Raw genomic sequence first — 17,033 nt, forward strand, 5'->3', positions numbered from 1 at the left:
TTAAAATCTTCCTCTTTGACCAAACTTTTGGTCACCCGCTTTAATTTCTACTTATGCGGCTTGGTGTCAAATTTTTTATTTTATAATATTCCTGTGAAGTGTCTTGGGATGTTTCACTACGTTAAAGGCGCTATATAAATACAAGTTGTTGTTGTTGTTGGACGAAATTAATAGTTTCTGTGTCGGAAATGCTATGTCATTCTATGTAAGATGAGGAACTGCAAACTCATCAGGAATAAGTGACATGCTGCAAAATACAATCACACCCAAAAACTATCAACAAAGCCTACTGACTAGTGCCACTGAGTATAGAATGAGAAACGGCCAGTCAATCCATCAAAGCCACCCCTGCCCCACACTGTGCATAATCTACCCTGGTATGAGCTCTGAACCATTTACTTAATCTTCTGGAGGAACATTTTGTACAATTTCTCCCCCCCCAATCCAAAGATCTTGTTTGCTCTCTTTACCATGCAGACCATGTGGGGCAGGAGTCTTGCTCTCTCTTAGTGTCCTCAGCCTACTCACCACCTCCTTGTTTGTAAGTCCCATCATTTCCTCATCTTACCCAAAAAAATTCTACCACTATGTTATGAAAGGAGGCTTTGATTAGTTCCACTGTGAATACGGACACAAAAAGCTAGTTAGTATATATACCATTGTTCGGTTACTCAATAGTCCATCACCCTTTGGGTGTCTGATTGCAATTAATATGTTTCTAAAGGGCTTTCCCATTGTATTTTATATTCCTCATAATCTTGTTTCCTATCTTCACTCTCCTGACCAGTTTCTTAATCTAATTTAACATTCTTATCCTTTGCTCCTTTGTCTTCAACCCCACCCCAAAAAAATGTTAAAGCAAAGTGCTCCTTTGTTGCCCTTTACCCTCATATCTCTTCCCCAGTTGTCCACATCACACCCCTTTCTCTGCTGCACTTCTATCCCGAGTATATTGCTCCTTTTGATTTTCTGTAATGTATTCTTGAAGGTACTCCATTTTCTTCCATTCCTCTCTCCTATAACAACTAGATCCAATACAGACCACTGTAGTTACTTCCTCATTTCTCAACAACTTACCTTCCCGAGTCTCTACTGTGCTTCTCCTGTCTACATTGTTGGCCTCATTTTAAACGTAATCAGATTGTAGTCATTATTTCCCAGTTGCCTCTTACTATAATTTTCTCTGTCATCACCTCGTTGTTTTACGGTATCTGATGTGGCATCACCCATCGTAAATTCCTCAACAACTTTAGTCATATAGTAGTCCAATATTATTTCAAGCTATAAGCCTGAACTTTACATTCTCGGTTGCCCATTTGACTGGCATAGATTGGGCAACTTGGAACAGAAAATAGGCAGGGCGTCCATTCTATTGGAATTCTGCTGACTTTGGCACCTGCCCCGTTTTCTGGTGTCCACTTTTGGGCAGGTGCATGCAAATGTGACAGTAATAATACGGTTATACCATACGTCCAATTTTCTATAATTTCCACCATAGCATGATCTCGTCTTGGCTCAGTTGGTAGCACTCTCGCCTCTGAGTCAGACGATTGTGGGCTCAAGCCCTGCTTTAGAGCACATAAATCTAGGTTGGCATTTCTGAGGGAGTGCTACACTGTCAGAGGTGCCATCTTTCAGATGAGACATTAAACCGAAGCCCTGTCTGCTACATAGTTACTTGTAGAGTCTACAGCATGGAAACAGGCCATTCGGCCCAACTGGTCTATGCTCTAAGGTGAGCATAAAAGATCCCACGACATGATTCGAAGTAGAGAAGATTTCTTCTGGTGTCCTGACCAACATTTAACCCTTAGCCAACATTAGAAAACAACTTGCTGTGCTCAAACATTCACACTCAATAGTCTGGTTTTATTTGTTGTAAATGTCATATAGTGAGAACCTCTTTAATATTTCAGGTTGCTTCAGCTTTCTTCAATCCCAGTTAAAAAAAAATTATGAATGAACTGGTTGTTGAGCAGAGTGTTTTCCACCATTACAGCAATGGCTACACTTCAAAAATATTTTTATCAGCTGTGAAGTACTTTGGAGGGTCATGAGGTCATTCCAAATGCTATATGTAATGTATTGGCTTCATGGGTTCTTGAGTCTTGTGAACATCACATGACTGGCTAAGCCACTCACAACTCAACAGCTCTACAACTATTTTGAGTTGTATCAGTAATCAAGTGCCCCCCTGATTAAAGGCGGGGGGCACACTCCAAAAATTTTCGTGCCCCCTTGTTTTCTTTTGGGGGGAGGCACTAAAAATACAAATTATACAAGTGCCCCCTGGCTAAAAGGGGGTGGGGAGGCACTAAACCGGCACAATAAACAAATTAAACTTTAGACATTTAAAATCAAATTAAAATTTGGTTGCCAGGGGTGATGAAGTACTCCAGTCCCTCCGGTGCCCACCTCTCGCGGAAGGCCGCGAGCGTACCGGTGGACACCGCGTGCTCCATCTCCAGGGACACCCTGGCTCGGATGTGACCGCGGAAGAGAGGCAGGCAGTTGGGCTGAACGACCCCCTCGACCGCCCGCTGCCTGGACCGGCTGATGGCCCACTTGGCCGTGCCCAGGAGCAGTCCTACGAGAAGGCCTTCCGACCTGCCCACTCCCCTCCGCACAGCGTGCTCAAAGATCAGGAGTGTGGGACTGAAGTGCAACCAAAATTTGAGGAGCAGCCCCTTCAAATATTGGAAGAGGGGCTGCAACCTGACACATTCAATAAAAACATGGAACACGGACGCCTCCAGACTCAACAGCTCTACAACTAACACACCAAACACTTTCAAACAAGTGCCCCCTTGATTTTTTTTTTGTTTTTTTTGTATTATTTTGAGGGCACTAAAACACAAATTATACAAGTGCCCCCTGGCTAAAAGGTGGGGGTGGGGGGGGTGCACTAAAACCGGCAAATTAAACAAATTAACATTTAGACATTAAAATCAAATTAAAATTTGGTTGCCGGGGGTGATGATGCCGTCCAGTCCCTCTGGCGCCCATCTCTCGCAGAAGGCCGCGAGCGTACTGGTGGACACTGCGTGCTCCATCTCCAGGGACACCCTGGCTCAGATGTAACCGCGGAGAGAGGCAGGCAGTCGGGCTGAACGACCCCCTTGACCGCCCGCTGCCTGGACCGGCTGATGGCCCACTTGGCCGTGCCCAGGAGCAGTCCTACGAGAAGGCCTTCCGATCTGCCCGCTCCCCTCCGCACAGGGTGCCAAAGATCAGGAGTGTTGGACTGAAGTGCAACCAGAATTTGAGGAGCAGCCCCTTCAAATATTGGAATAGGGGCTGCATCCTCGCATATTCCACTTACACGTGGAACACGGACTCTTCGAGACCGCAGAAATTGCAGACAGCCTGGAAGCCCGTGAACTGACATAAAAACTTATTGCACAGGACTGCTCCGTGCACCACCCTCCAGGCCAAGTCCCCAATAAATAGAGGGAGGACCCTCGCATAGAGTGCACTCCATTGGGGACCCCCGCCTCCTCCGGACGGCAAGATGGTGCGCCATGGCATGTCCAGATGGGAGACGAGGATGGCAAGGTGGAGAGTATGCAGGAGCAGCCCATACAGGAAACCCCTCCTGTAGAACTGAAAGGCATGGGAGGATTTCCCTGAGGAGGCTCAAGTTGTGAGATGCTGGCTCCCGAGGGAGGTTCCGGGGCTTGGCGCCGATGAGTAATTCTGTCCGGACGGAGATCAGTTTGGACGGGATCTCCCCACGTGCTTGAGCCTCCTCGACACACCTAACGGAGTCAGGGCCCAGCGCTGTTTTTAGCAACTCGATGGCATTGGCCGCGCGCCGGACATCGGCCCAGTTTAGGCACCATGCCAGCACGTCTGGCGCCATCCAGCCCGCTCCTCCGCCATCGAGCAGGTCCCTGACCCTGGTCACCTCACCAGCCACAGCCCTCTCATCCGCCTGCCACCTAAAACCGCGGTCGTGGAGGTACGGATTCCTGAGCAGCGGCTCCTGCAGGACAGCCGCTACTCCAGACGGTGGAGAGCTGCGCTTGGTGGGAACTCTGTTCCAGGCCCTGATGAGTTCCTGGTAAAAGACAGGCAGCCCCTGCATGGCGGGCCTGACGCCCCCCCAGGCTCACAAACAGGAGCTGCGTGTCGTAATTGAGGCTGTACTGCTGGCCAGTGCATCAACAGCTGTACAACTCTTTTTGTTGTAATCAATTAATCATGTGTCCCCTGATTAAAGGGGGGTGGGAACACCAAACATTTTCAAACAAGTGCCCTCTTTTTTTTTCCTGAGGGTACCGAGAGGCAAATTATACAAGTGCCCCCTGTCTAAAAGGGAGGGGCACTAAAACCGGCAATTAAACAAATTAAACTTTAAACAAAGGTAATCAAATTAAAATTTGGTTGCCGGGGGTGATGATGCACTCCAGTCCCTCCGGCGCCCACCTCTCGCAGAAGGCCGCAAGCGTACCGGTGGACACCCCGTGCTCCATCTCCAAGGACACTCTGGCTCGGATGTACGCACGGAAGAGAGGCAGGCAGTCGGGCTGAATGACCCTCTCGACCGCCCGCTGCCTGGACTGACTGATCGACCTTTGGCCGTGCCCAGGAGTAGTCCTACGAGGAGACCCTCGGACCTATCCGCTCCCCTCTGCAGGGTGCCCAAAGATCAGGAGTGTGGGACTGAAGTGCAACCAGAAATTGAGGAGCAGCCCCTTTAAATAAAGGAGCAGGGGCTGTAACCTTGTACATTCAATAAAAACGTGGAACACGGACTCTTCCAGACCACAGCCCGTGAACCGACTTAAAAATTTGTTGCACGGGACTGCTCCGTGCACCACCCTCCAGGCCAAGTCCCCAATAAATAGTGGGCGGACTCCCGCGTAGAATGAACTCCATCGGGGACCCCCGCCTCCTCCGGACGGCAAGGTGGTACGCCATGGCGTGTCCCGACGGCAGACGAGGATGGCAAGGTTGTGAGTGTGCAGGAGCAGCCCATACAGGAAACCCCTATCGCGTGCTTTAGCCTCCTCGACACAGCTAACGGAGTCAGGGCCCAGCGCTGTTTTTAGCGACTCGATGGAATTGGCAACGCGCCAGACGTCGGCCCAGTTTAGGCACCGTGCCAGCACATCTGGTGCCATCCAGCCCACTCCTCCGCCATCGAGCAGGTCCCTGACCCTGGTCACCTCACCAGCCACAGCCCTCTCGTCTGCCTGCCACCTAAAACCGCGGTCGTGGAGGTACGGATTCCTGAGCAGCGGCTCCTGCAGGACAGCCGTCACTCCAGACGGGGGGAGAGCTGTGCTTGGTGGCGACTCTGTTCCAGACCCTGACGAGTTCCTGGTAAAAGACAGGCAGCCCCCGCATGGCGGTCCTGACGCTCCCCAGGCTCACAAACAGGAGCTGCGTGTCGTAATTGAGGCTGTACTGCTGGCGGAAGAAATACGTCGCCAGTGTATCAACAGCTCTGCAAACCTGTGAGCATTCTCACAGATGCATATATTGCACTATATAAATTCAGTTCTTTTCTTTTCATTACGATAAAAGGGTTGTCTAGGTTGCTGTGTGCTACAGACCAGGTAGATGACAATTGAAAGGGGTCAGCTGCTAGATTGAAAGGGTTTGAAAGAAAGCTTATTTCTACTTGAATTTTGCTTGCTCTTTTGGCTGCTGCCATCTACGTTTATATCGGCTTCTGTGCCTTTTTATGGTAGGGCTGACATTTCGGTCAGAGTACTACAGGTTTCTCATTGGCAATTCTCCTGTATCCTCTGGAGCAATAGAGAGAACCCAGGCTGATTAGGCACCACCACAGGTGCATGATAGCCACCTGCTAGCAGAGGTCCTCCTACCTCCAGTTGTCCTGGGAGCAGTGATTGCAAAGGAAGCCACCAATGAGGTAAGGTGACCTGCAGCTCACCTCCCACCTCTACCACGGTCCCTACAGTGATAATGGCTATAAAGGTCACAATGGCAGTGAATTTGTATGCTATTAGGTTGTCACTGGGGAATATCACTAACATTAGCCAATCTGCATTAAGTAAGTCAGAGATGCATTGCTTGCAAAGCTAACCAGTTCCTCCAATTCCCCATAGACAACCAGAAGCACCATGATAGGGCACCACTAATTTAGAGAGTGACAGAACTCTCAAAGGACGAAGGAAATTGCACCCATATATTTTCTATGCTTTCTTGCTCAATGCCACTTCCTCCAGCAACAGGAACGGATTCCACTCTCACAATTTACAACAAGCAGCACTGTGTCACTCATGTTAATACTTGTTTAAATGATACCTTCCAGGATGCATTCCCTTTACGACAAATCAGCATGCCATTACTCTCTGAACCTAAAAGATTAGTCTCGAGTGGCTCCTGGGAGATCAATACTATGCTCTGCTGCCGTGTCTCGTGACACTTGTGCAGGATCCAGGGAGGTGAGCTGAGCACGACCACAATGGGATCCATGCAGCCACCAGTGTGACAATTGAGCACACCACTGACATGTTGAAAGCATGCTTCAAGAATCTGGATCGACCTGGGGGTTCCCTGACAGAGATCTCAGGGAACATGTGGTCATGTATTGCCTTCTGCACTTACAAATAACCTTTGTCATGGGAGCCCCAGAGGAGGAAGGCCCCCAAGGCCAGCCAGGGGATCAGTTGGAGGATCAGTTGAACAGGAAGCAGAGGGTATCCCATTCCTGTCTGTGAAAGATATTCATGCTAATCTTGCACAGGAGCCCTTCTCGAGGCTTCCCCATCTGGGTAATGCATTAACAGTCTTCCCTACATTCTCCTCCGTCTCTCACGGATATTTCACAATTTACGATTCCTTCTCTGTGCAAGCTTCAAATCATGTAACCTCACAAAGCAGCTTCCAGACCATCTCAAATGTCTGTTTGTACAACTTTAGCGCCAAAAGTAAACTAAAAGGACAATATGAAAACAACTCTAAGGAGGCTATTGATCAAGTCCTCAAACTCTCGTCACCTGGACGATAGTGAATTTATGGTGCAACATACCTTCCCTTTTTGTGAGGACAGGAAGTCAGTGATATTGAAGATAGGTTTTTTGAGGTGCTGGGTCTTTTCAAGTACTTTATTTAAATATATATCCACTCATTTAGGTTACCCATCTGAATTATATACAGCTCTTTAATAACCAATTTTTTTCCAATGTGATCCCAATTTCTAAAACATAATAAAAATTGTATAGGATTTCAATGCATTATATAAATTCTGTTCGATTCTCACAGGGAGCAAATGCTAATTCTAAAATGAATTTTATATTATTGCATTCTCTATTGAGGCAAGAGAAGATCACGTCTGTTGTTCAGCTCAATTTTACATTTGGCCACGACTGTTTCACACAGTGACTACCAATTTACCAGTGCCAATATAACCAGATCTACCTAGCACAGGACTGTCTCTCTGCCACTTTCTGACCTTAGGACGCAGTCACAGTGTTCACCTTCTGCTGCAGGCAGGAAGCATGCGAGTCCCACGAGGCCAAAGGCGGTACTTTATGGGGAAATCTCAATACAATTTGAATCCCGACGACCTTCAGAGGCAAACATGAGCACATGAACACAGTGCCTCAAAAGCAAACTATTTGTGTAAAACACAAATCATTGGCCTCAATGTTTCTCCTAGGTGATCCCTAGGAGAAACATGAATGAGCATGTGTGTGTGTTTGTGTGTGTGTGTGTGTGAGGTGGCTAGCTACTGTATTCCAATAGGGGCCTCTGGAGATGGAAGTGACCCTTGCACTGCATCTAAGTCCTGGAATGGACGTGCTGTAGGTTGTATCTCTAGTTAGGCTCCATTGGTAGTGTGGCCCTGCCTCCTTTCTGTCACATGTACAGGTATCAGAGGCAGGGGGGGTAGGGTGGCACGATGCCACCCACATGTCACTGGTCTGAGAGACACACCGATATCTATGTGTATTCCTGATGTGCTAATATTGGGCACTGACTTTCCATGGCCACTGATGGAAAGGGTACCTAATGGTATCAATGAGATGAGTGAAGCCTCATGTGCTGCATGCCTATAATCAGTTGCCAAGCATTCTGAAGCTGGAAGAGACAGCCTTTCCCATCTGGCACCCAGGCCTCTACAGCAGCAATCTGAGCCTCCATGAAAGAAGCACAAACTGCTCTTAGGACCCTGCAAATGCTCTGGAACATTGATAAACTGTTCTCCAACGTACAGAGCATACTGCTAATGTACTCCTCACCACAGCAGTCCTCTCCAGCCCCCAATGTCTACACCATAGCCTGATGCTTTACCAGCCTCATTCTCTTAAATGCAGGGCTTGTTTGCTCCAGATACCCAGACTCTTCAGCTTAGAGATAATGGCACCTGACCCCCAGACAACAATGTCTTCCTGTTCATTTGCCACTGCCAGCTGTCCTCTGGCTCACTCTCTAATGGTCCCAGGCTGTACGTCTCCAAAATGGGGCTTGGGGGGGATGCAGCAAGTGCTGCAAAGCACCTATATCGTCAAATGCATAGATGCTTGTGTTTTCTTGTTGCAGCACATCTAAAGAAGGAAAAGAGGAACAGAGGTTAGATTACTGAGGAAACACCTCACATCATTTTTAGTAGAAGGAGAAACATGAGGGTTTGGCGATATGATTCACTGGTATGAATGTAGGCTACAACTGGAAGAGAAGGAATAGACGCAGAATGCTATGACAAATCCTCAATGACGCATGTCCTCCTACTTCTCATATCTAATGCCTTCTCCAGAATTTGCAATACTTCCTCCTAATAGAGGGTCAGGGGCGGGTCTCCTCCTTTCGCAGCTCTCCCTCGACTATTGTGAGCTGCCAGCCCTTTGAAAAATAATGCAGAAAGTGAGAATTAGCTATTGTTCCAATAACATGTAATACAATCTAGGTGACATCATGCAGGTGAATGAGCCAAGCAAGGCATTGAATGCGGATATGATTGAAGGGACATTTCCAGGTGAAGACTTGGAATATAAAGGACGTAATGACACTGCATGAGTATTTCATTTTTATTCGTTCATGGAATGTTGGCATCACTGGCAAAGTCAGTATTTATTGCCCATCCCTAATTGCCCTTGAGAAGATGGTGGTGAGCCACCTTCTTGAACCGCTGCAGTCCGTGTGATGAAGATACTCCCACAGTGCTGTTATGGAGGGAGTTCCAGGATTTTGGCCCAGTGATGATGAAGGAATGGCGATATACTTCCAAGTCAGGATGGTATGTGGCTTGAAGGGGAACTTGCAAGTGATGGTGCTCCCATGTGCCTGCTGCCCTTGTCCTTCTAGGTGGTAGAGGTCGCGGGTTTGGGAGGTGCTGCCAAAGAAACTTTGGTGAGTTGTTGCAGTGCATCTTGTGGACATTGCACACTGCAGCCGCAGTGCGCCAGTGGTGGAGGGAGTGAATGTTAATGGTGGTGGATGGAGTGCCTATCAAGCGGGCAGCTTTGTCCTGGATGGTGGTGAGCTTCTTGAGTACTGTTAATGCAGTGTGAGAGAAGGACATTGTAAGTGGCAAACTACTTAGTCGAGTGCAAGGTGCCTCTGGCCCACCTTACCTGGCTGAACCTGGTACGGTGTTACAAATTTTGGAAATTCTCTCAGGTTCGGCTGTGTTGGTCACTCTGCATGTGGCGCTCAGGTCTTACATTCAAAGCGTGCCCAAAATACTCAATATCTAACTGTTACACTCATAATAAATGGTGAGACTGACTATTGTGTGTAATGAGCAAGTGTGACCTTAGATCCTTTATTAAGATTCCAAAGTGCAGGTACCTCGTGGGTGATTTGCTTATATGCTGTGCTCCCAAGGTGGACCCTCTGGTGGTCAGGTGTGATGCAGATTATAAAGGGTTAAATATATAACATCACTCCCCCGTGAAGTCAACATTACACTTATTTACAAGGTGAGACGATCTGGGGCTTTGCGCTCCCTTGTCGATCGTCTCATACAAATGCAGGTGTGGGTGAGTTGGTCAGTTCTTCACTGGGCAGTTGGGCAGCCGGCCTTGCCGGGCTGCTGGGGGTGATGAGTTCGGCTTCGTAGTCATCTATGATGTCAGGTGCCACTTGTGTGTGTGTTGGAAGGTCAAAGTTGGTGGTGTCCTCTTCGGGTTGTTCGTAGCTGCGGGTGAACCGCAATTTGATTTGGTCCAAGTGTTTTCTGTGCGTTTGTCCATTGATCAATTTGACCTGAAACACCCTACTCCCCTCTTTGGCTGTGACCGTGTCAGCGAGTCATTTGGGACCATGCCCATAATTGAGTACAAACACAGGATCATTGATCTCAATACCGCGTGACAAATTTGCGCGGTCATGGCACACACTTTGTTGATGCCGCTTGCCCTCCACGTGATCATGGAGATCAGGGTGGACAAGAGAGAGCCTAGTTTTAAGCGCCCTTTTCATGAGCAGCTCTGCTGGGGGAATCCCGGTGAGTGAGTGGGGTCTGGTAGCTGAGCAGCACTTGGGACAACCAGGTCTGCAGGGAGCCTTCCGAGACACGTTTCAAGCTTTGCTTGATGGTCTGAACTGCCCGTTCTGCCTGGCCATTGGATGTGGGCTTGAACGGGGCAGATGTGACATGTTTGATCCCGTTGTGGGTCATGACTTCCTTGAATTCAGCACTGGTGAAGCATGGTCCGTTGTCGCTGATTGGACATCAGGCAAACCATGCGTGGCAAACATGGCTCGTAGGCTTTCAATGGTGGCCGTGAATGTGCTTACAGACATTATTACACATTCAATCCATTTTAAGTAAGCATCCATGACAACCAAAAACATTTTTCCTAGGAATGGGCCCGCATAGTCTACATGGATCCTCGACCACGGTTTGGAAGGCCATGACCACAAACTTAACGGTGCCTCTCTGGGTGCATTGCTCAACTGAGAGCAAGTGTTGCACTGGTGCACGCATGACTCTAAATCTGAGTCGCTGCCAGGCCACCACATGTGAGATCTGGCTATGGCTTTCATCATTACGATGCCTGGGTGGGTGTTGTGCGGTTCATAAATAAATGTGTCTCTGCCTTTCTTGGGCAAGACCACACGATTGCCCCACAAAAGACAGTCCGCCTGCAGGGACAACTTGTCTTTGCATCTGTGGAACGGCTTAATCGCTTCCTGCACCTCCACTGGGACACTGGACCAGCTCCCATGGAGGACACAGTTTTTTACCAAGGACAGTAAAGGATCCTGGCAGGTCCAGGTCCTGATCTGGCGGGCCGTAACGGGGGACTTCTTGTTTTCAAATGCCTCCATGACCATGAGCAAGTCCGTTGGCTGTGCCATTTCCAACCCGGTGGTGGGCAATGGTAGCCGACTGAGTGTATCTGCGCAGTTCTCTGTGCCCGGTCTGTGGCGGTTTACATAGTTGTATGCCGACAGCGTGAGCACCCATTTTTGGATGCGGGCAGAGGCATTGGTATTAATCCCTTTGCTCTCCGAGAATAGCGATATGAGCGGCTTGTGGTCAGTTTCAAGCTCGAACTTGAGGCCAAATAAGTACTGGTGCATTTTTTGTACCCCGTGAATGCACGCCAGAACCTCTTTTTCAACCATGCTGTAGGCCCTTTCAAACTCCTGGATGCATACGCAACCGGTTGCAAAATCCCCGATTCGTTAGCCTGTTGTAACACACACCCGACCCCGTATGATGACGCATCGCAAGCTAACACTAATTGTTTACATGGGTTATACAGGACAAGCAGTTTGTTAGAACCCAATAAATTTCTGGCTTTCTTAAAGGCAGCCTCTTGCGAATTCCCCCATACCCAGTCGTCTCCCTTGCACAGTAGCGCATGTGGGGGTTTTAGTAGGGTGCTTAACTCAGATAGGAAATTATCGAAATAGTTAAGGAGTCCCAGAAACGACCGCAGCTCTGTCACGGTTCTGTGGTCGCGGCGTGTTCTTGATGACCTCCATCTTGGCGTCGGTGGGTCTGATGCCATCTGCTGCGATTCTCCTTCCTAAGAATTCGATGTCCTGTGCCAGGAAAACACACTTCGTGCGTTTCAACCTGAGCCCCAGACGATCCAACCGACTAAGAACCTCCTCCAGATTCTTCAAGTGCTCCATGGTGTCCCAACCTGTAACCACTATGTCGTCCTGGAAGACCACTATGCAAGGAACCGACTTTAGCAGGCTCTCCAGGTTCTGCTGAAAGATTGCTGCGGCCGACCGAATCCCGAATGGGCACCGGTTGTAGATAAACAGACTTTTGTGCATGTTGATGCAGGTGAGGCTTTCGAAGACTCCTCCAGTTCCTGCATCATGTAGGTCGAGGTTAGGCCCAGCTTAGTGAACATCTTCCCTCCAGCCAGGGTCGCAAATAGGTCGCCTGCCTTGCGTAGCGGGTACTGGTGCTGCAGAGAAAAATGGTTAATCGTTACTTTATAGTCCCCGCAAATTCTAACCGTACCATCTTCCTTGAGTACCGGGACAATCGGACTGGCCCAGTCGTTGAATTCCATCAGCGTGATGATGCCTGCACATTGCAGCCTGTCCAGCTCGATTTCCACTTTTTCACGTATCATGTACGGTACCGCCCGAGCCTTGTGGCGGATGGGTCGCATACTGGAAACCAAATGGATCTGCACTTTTGCCCCCGAGAAGCTTCCAATGCCTGGCTCAAATAACGATGGGAACTTGCTTAGAACCTGGGTACATGAGGTGGTCGTCGATGGACGAAAGTGCTTGGATGTCGTCCCAGTTTCAGCGGATTTTCCCCAGCCAGCTTCTGCCAAACAACGTGGGGCCATCCCCTGGCATAATCCACAGCGGGAGTTCATGTACTGCTCCATCAGAGGACACTTTGACTACAGCACTGACAATTACAGGGATTAGTTCCTTGGTGTAAGTCCTTAGTTTGCTGTGAATGGGGCTGAGCTTGGGCCTGTGTGTCTTCTTTCCCCACAGCCTGTCGAAGGCCTTTTTACTCATTATGGACTGACTTGCCTCTGTGTCCAGCTCCATAGATACTGGAATGCCATTCAGTTCAACTTTCAACATTATTGGTGGGCATTTTGTCATGAACGTGTGTACCCTGTACACTTCTGCCTCCTCAGTACGAGTTTCCAATTTAGTCTGATCCACTGTGGATCGATCTTCCTCTGCAACATGATGGTTTGCAGGATTTGCAGCTCGCCTGCACATTCGTTGGAGGTGTCCCATTGTTCTGCAACCATTGCACGCATAGTGCTTAAAGCGGCATTGATGGGGCCGATTGTTGTGTCTTGAATAAAGAGTCAGACTAGATACTACAAGCTCAAAGTAAGTGTGACCGTAGCCCTTTAGTACAGATCTCCAGCCTGTGAGGCCTCCTTATATACAGGTGCTCCCAAGAGATTGTGGGATCCCTTGGGACTCCAGGGGATAATCCCTCTGGTGGTTAGACATGGTAATTACAGGTTTACATACATAATAACACTCCCCCCCCCCCAACCCCCCAAAGTCAATAGTGTAATTATTTACAATATGAGTCAATCTGGGGCCTTCCTTTCCCTGGTTGATCGACTCGGTGCAAATGCTGGTGTTGGTAAGTCATTTGTTGGGCCTTCGCTGGGCTTCTGTGCAGCTGGCCTTGCTGGACAGCTGGGGGTGGTGAGCCTAGCTGGGCTGCTGTGGGTGATGGGTTCTGCTTCGTGGTCAACAGCTGGGTTGGTTGCCACTTGTGTGTGTGTTGGAGGGTCGAAAAAGGTAGAGTCTATTGTGGGATGTTCTGGATTGTCCGTAAATCTGAGTTTGGTTTGGTCCAAGTGTTTTCTGCAGGTGAGTCCATTTGTGAGTTTGACCACAAACAGCCTATTTCCCTCTTTGGCCAAAACAATGCCGGAAAGCCACTTGGGACCTTGTCCATAATTCAACACAAACACAGGATCATTTACTTCAATTTCATGTGACGCATTTGCACGATCATGATATGTATTCTGTTGAAGCCGCCTGCTCTCTACCTGTTCGTGTAGATCAGGGTGGACTAACGAGAGCCTTGTCTTCAGTGCTCTTTTCATGAGCAGCTCAGCGAGAGGGACCCCGGTGAGCGAGTGGGGTCTTGTGCGGTAACTAAGCAGGACTTGGGATAAGCGAGTCTGCAGTGAGCCTTCAGTTACTCTTTTCAAGCTTTGCTTGATTGTTTGAACTGCTCGTTCTGCCTGACCGTTGGACGCTGGCTTAAACGGGGCAGACGTGACATGTTTGACCCCATTGCGGGTCATGAATTCCTTGAATTCGGCACTGGTAAAGCATGGCCCATTGTCACTTACAAGGACATCAGGCAAGCCGTGCGTGGCAAACATGGCTCGTAGGCTTTCAATGGTGGCAGCAGACGTGCTTGCCGACATTATCACACATTCAATCCATTTGGAGTACGCATGTACAACCACTAAAAATATTTTTCCCAAGAATGGGCCTGCATAGTTGGCATGAACCCTAGACCACGGTTTGGAGGGCCAAGACCATAAACTTAGTGGCGCCTCCCTGGGTGCATTGCTTAACTGGGAACATGCATTACATTTGTGCACACAGGACTCTCAGTCTGCATCGATACCGAACCACCACATGTGGGATCTGGCTATCGCTTTCATCATTACAATGCCTGGGTGGTACTGTGGAGATCATTAATGAAAGTGTCCCTGATCTTTTTTGGCACAACTATCCGATTGCCCCATAGGAGGCAGTCTGCCTGTATAGACATTTCATCTTTGCGCTGCTGGTACGGCTTTATTTCTTCCTGCATCTCTAATGGGACACTAGGCCAACTCCCGTGGAGCACACCATTTTTTACTAAGGACAGTAAGGGGTCCTGGCTCGTCCAGGTTCTAATCTGTCAGGCAGTAACAGGTGATTGCTCACTCTCGAATGCTTCCATTACCATAACTAAATTTGCAGGCTGTGCCATCTCCACCCCGGTGGTGGGCAATGGTAACCTATTGAGAGCATTGGCACAGGTTTCTGTACCTAGCCTGTGGCGGATGGCGTAGTTGTATGTGGACAACATGAGCACTCATCTCTGGATGTGGGCCGATGCATTCGTATTTATCCCCTTATTTTCCAGAAAAGAGGGATATAAGCGGCTTTTGGTCAGTTTCCAATTCAAATTTGAGCCCGCACAGATATTGATGCATTTTCTTTACCCCATAAACACACGCTAACGCTTCTTTTTCGATCATACTGTAGGCCCTCGCAGCCTTAGACAGACTTCTGGATGCATAAGCAACCGGTTGCAATTTCGCAAATTCATTGGCTTGTTGCAATACACACCCGACCCCGTACGACGATGCATCACCAAACATTTACATGGATCGTACAATACAAGCAATTTGTTTGAACATAACATCTTCCTAGCTTTCTCAAAGGCATTTTCTTGGCTTTTACCCCATACCCATTCATTTCCTTTACGCAGTAATGAGTGCAGGGGCTTTAACAATCTGTTAAGACCCGGTAAGAAGTTACCAAAATAGTTCAGGAGTTCTAGAAACGACTACAGCTCCGTCACGTTCTGTGGTCTTGGTGCATTCTTGATTGCCTCGTCTTCAAATCGGTGGACCCGATGCCATCCACCGCAATTCTTCTCCCCAGGAACTCCACTTCAGGCGCCAGGAAAACGCACTTCGAGCGTTTTAGCCTGAGCCCCACACGATTAAGCTGACTAAGAACCACTTCCAGGTTCTGCAGGTGCTCGACGGTGTCCCGACCTGTAACCAAGATGTCGTCCTGGAAGACCACAGTGCGCGGGACCGACTTCTGCAAGCTTTCCATGTTCCTCTGGAATATTGCCGCGGCTGATCGAATCCAAAACAGGAATCTATTGTAAACAAAAAGACCTTTGTGTGTGTTGATGCAGGTGAGGCCTCTCCAAGATTCCTCCAGCTCCTGCGTCATGTAGGCCGAGGTCAAGTCCAGCTTCGTGAACATTTTCCCTCCCGCCAGCATTGCAAATAGATCGTCTGCCTTTGGTAGCGGGTATTGATCCTGCAGCGAAAAATGATTGATAGCTATTTTGTAATCACCACAAATTCTGATGGTGCCGTCTCCCTTGAGGACTGGAACAATCAGACTTATTGAATATGATCGGTGAAATGATGCCCTCTTGTTGCAGCCTGTCCAGCTCGATCTGCACCCGCTCTCTCATCCTGTAATGTACCGCTCTCACCTTTTAATGGATGGGTCGCGCCCCTGGAATCAAATGGATCTGCACTTTTGCTCCTTGGAATTTCCTGATGCCTGGTTTGAACAGCGAGGGGAACTTGCTTAGCACCTGGACTCATTAGGTTTCGTTGACGGACGAAAGTGCTCGGACATCGTCCCAGTTCCAGCGTATCTTTCCCATCCAACTCCTGCCGAACAGCACCACCAGCCGGTACCACCCAGAGTGGTAAATCGTGCACTGCGCCATCGTAGGAGACCTTTACGGTAGCACTGCCAATTATAGAAATCAGTTCCTTTGTGTACGTTCTGAGTTTGGTACGAATGGGAGTCAGGACTGCCCTTGAAGCCTTGTTGCACCACAACTTATGGAAAGTCTTTTTACTCATAATGGACTGGCTTGCGCCCGTGTCCAGTTCCATGGACATCGGGAGTCCATTTAATTCAACTTTCAGCATTATCGGGGGACACTTTGTGGTAAATGTGTGCATCCCATATACCTCTGCCTCCTCGGTCTGAGGCTCTGGTTCATCATGATCCACCATGGTTCTGTCCTCCTCTGCAACATGGTGGTTTGCAGGATTAGCAGAGTTTGCAGCTCGCCTGCACATATGTTGGAAGTGTCCCATTGTTCCACAGCCCTTGCAAACGTATCCTTTGAAGCAGCATGAATGGAATCGATGATCACCCCCACAGCGCCAACAAGGTGTTAATTGCCTTGTATTCAGCACCCTTGATGGCGGACTCTGTGTCATTTGCGGACGTGCAGCTGCAGGCATGTAAGTCCTGCCATGTACATTTCGATTCGAAAACAATGTTACTTTGTTCACAATACTTGCAGCAGCACTAGTGTGTTGGGAAATTTGTTTTGTATTGTCACTGGTGGCGATAAACGCCTG

This window comes from Pristiophorus japonicus, chromosome 14, assembly GCF_044704955.1.
Source record: "Pristiophorus japonicus isolate sPriJap1 chromosome 14, sPriJap1.hap1, whole genome shotgun sequence".
Lineage (NCBI taxonomy): Eukaryota > Metazoa > Chordata > Chondrichthyes > Pristiophoridae > Pristiophorus > Pristiophorus japonicus.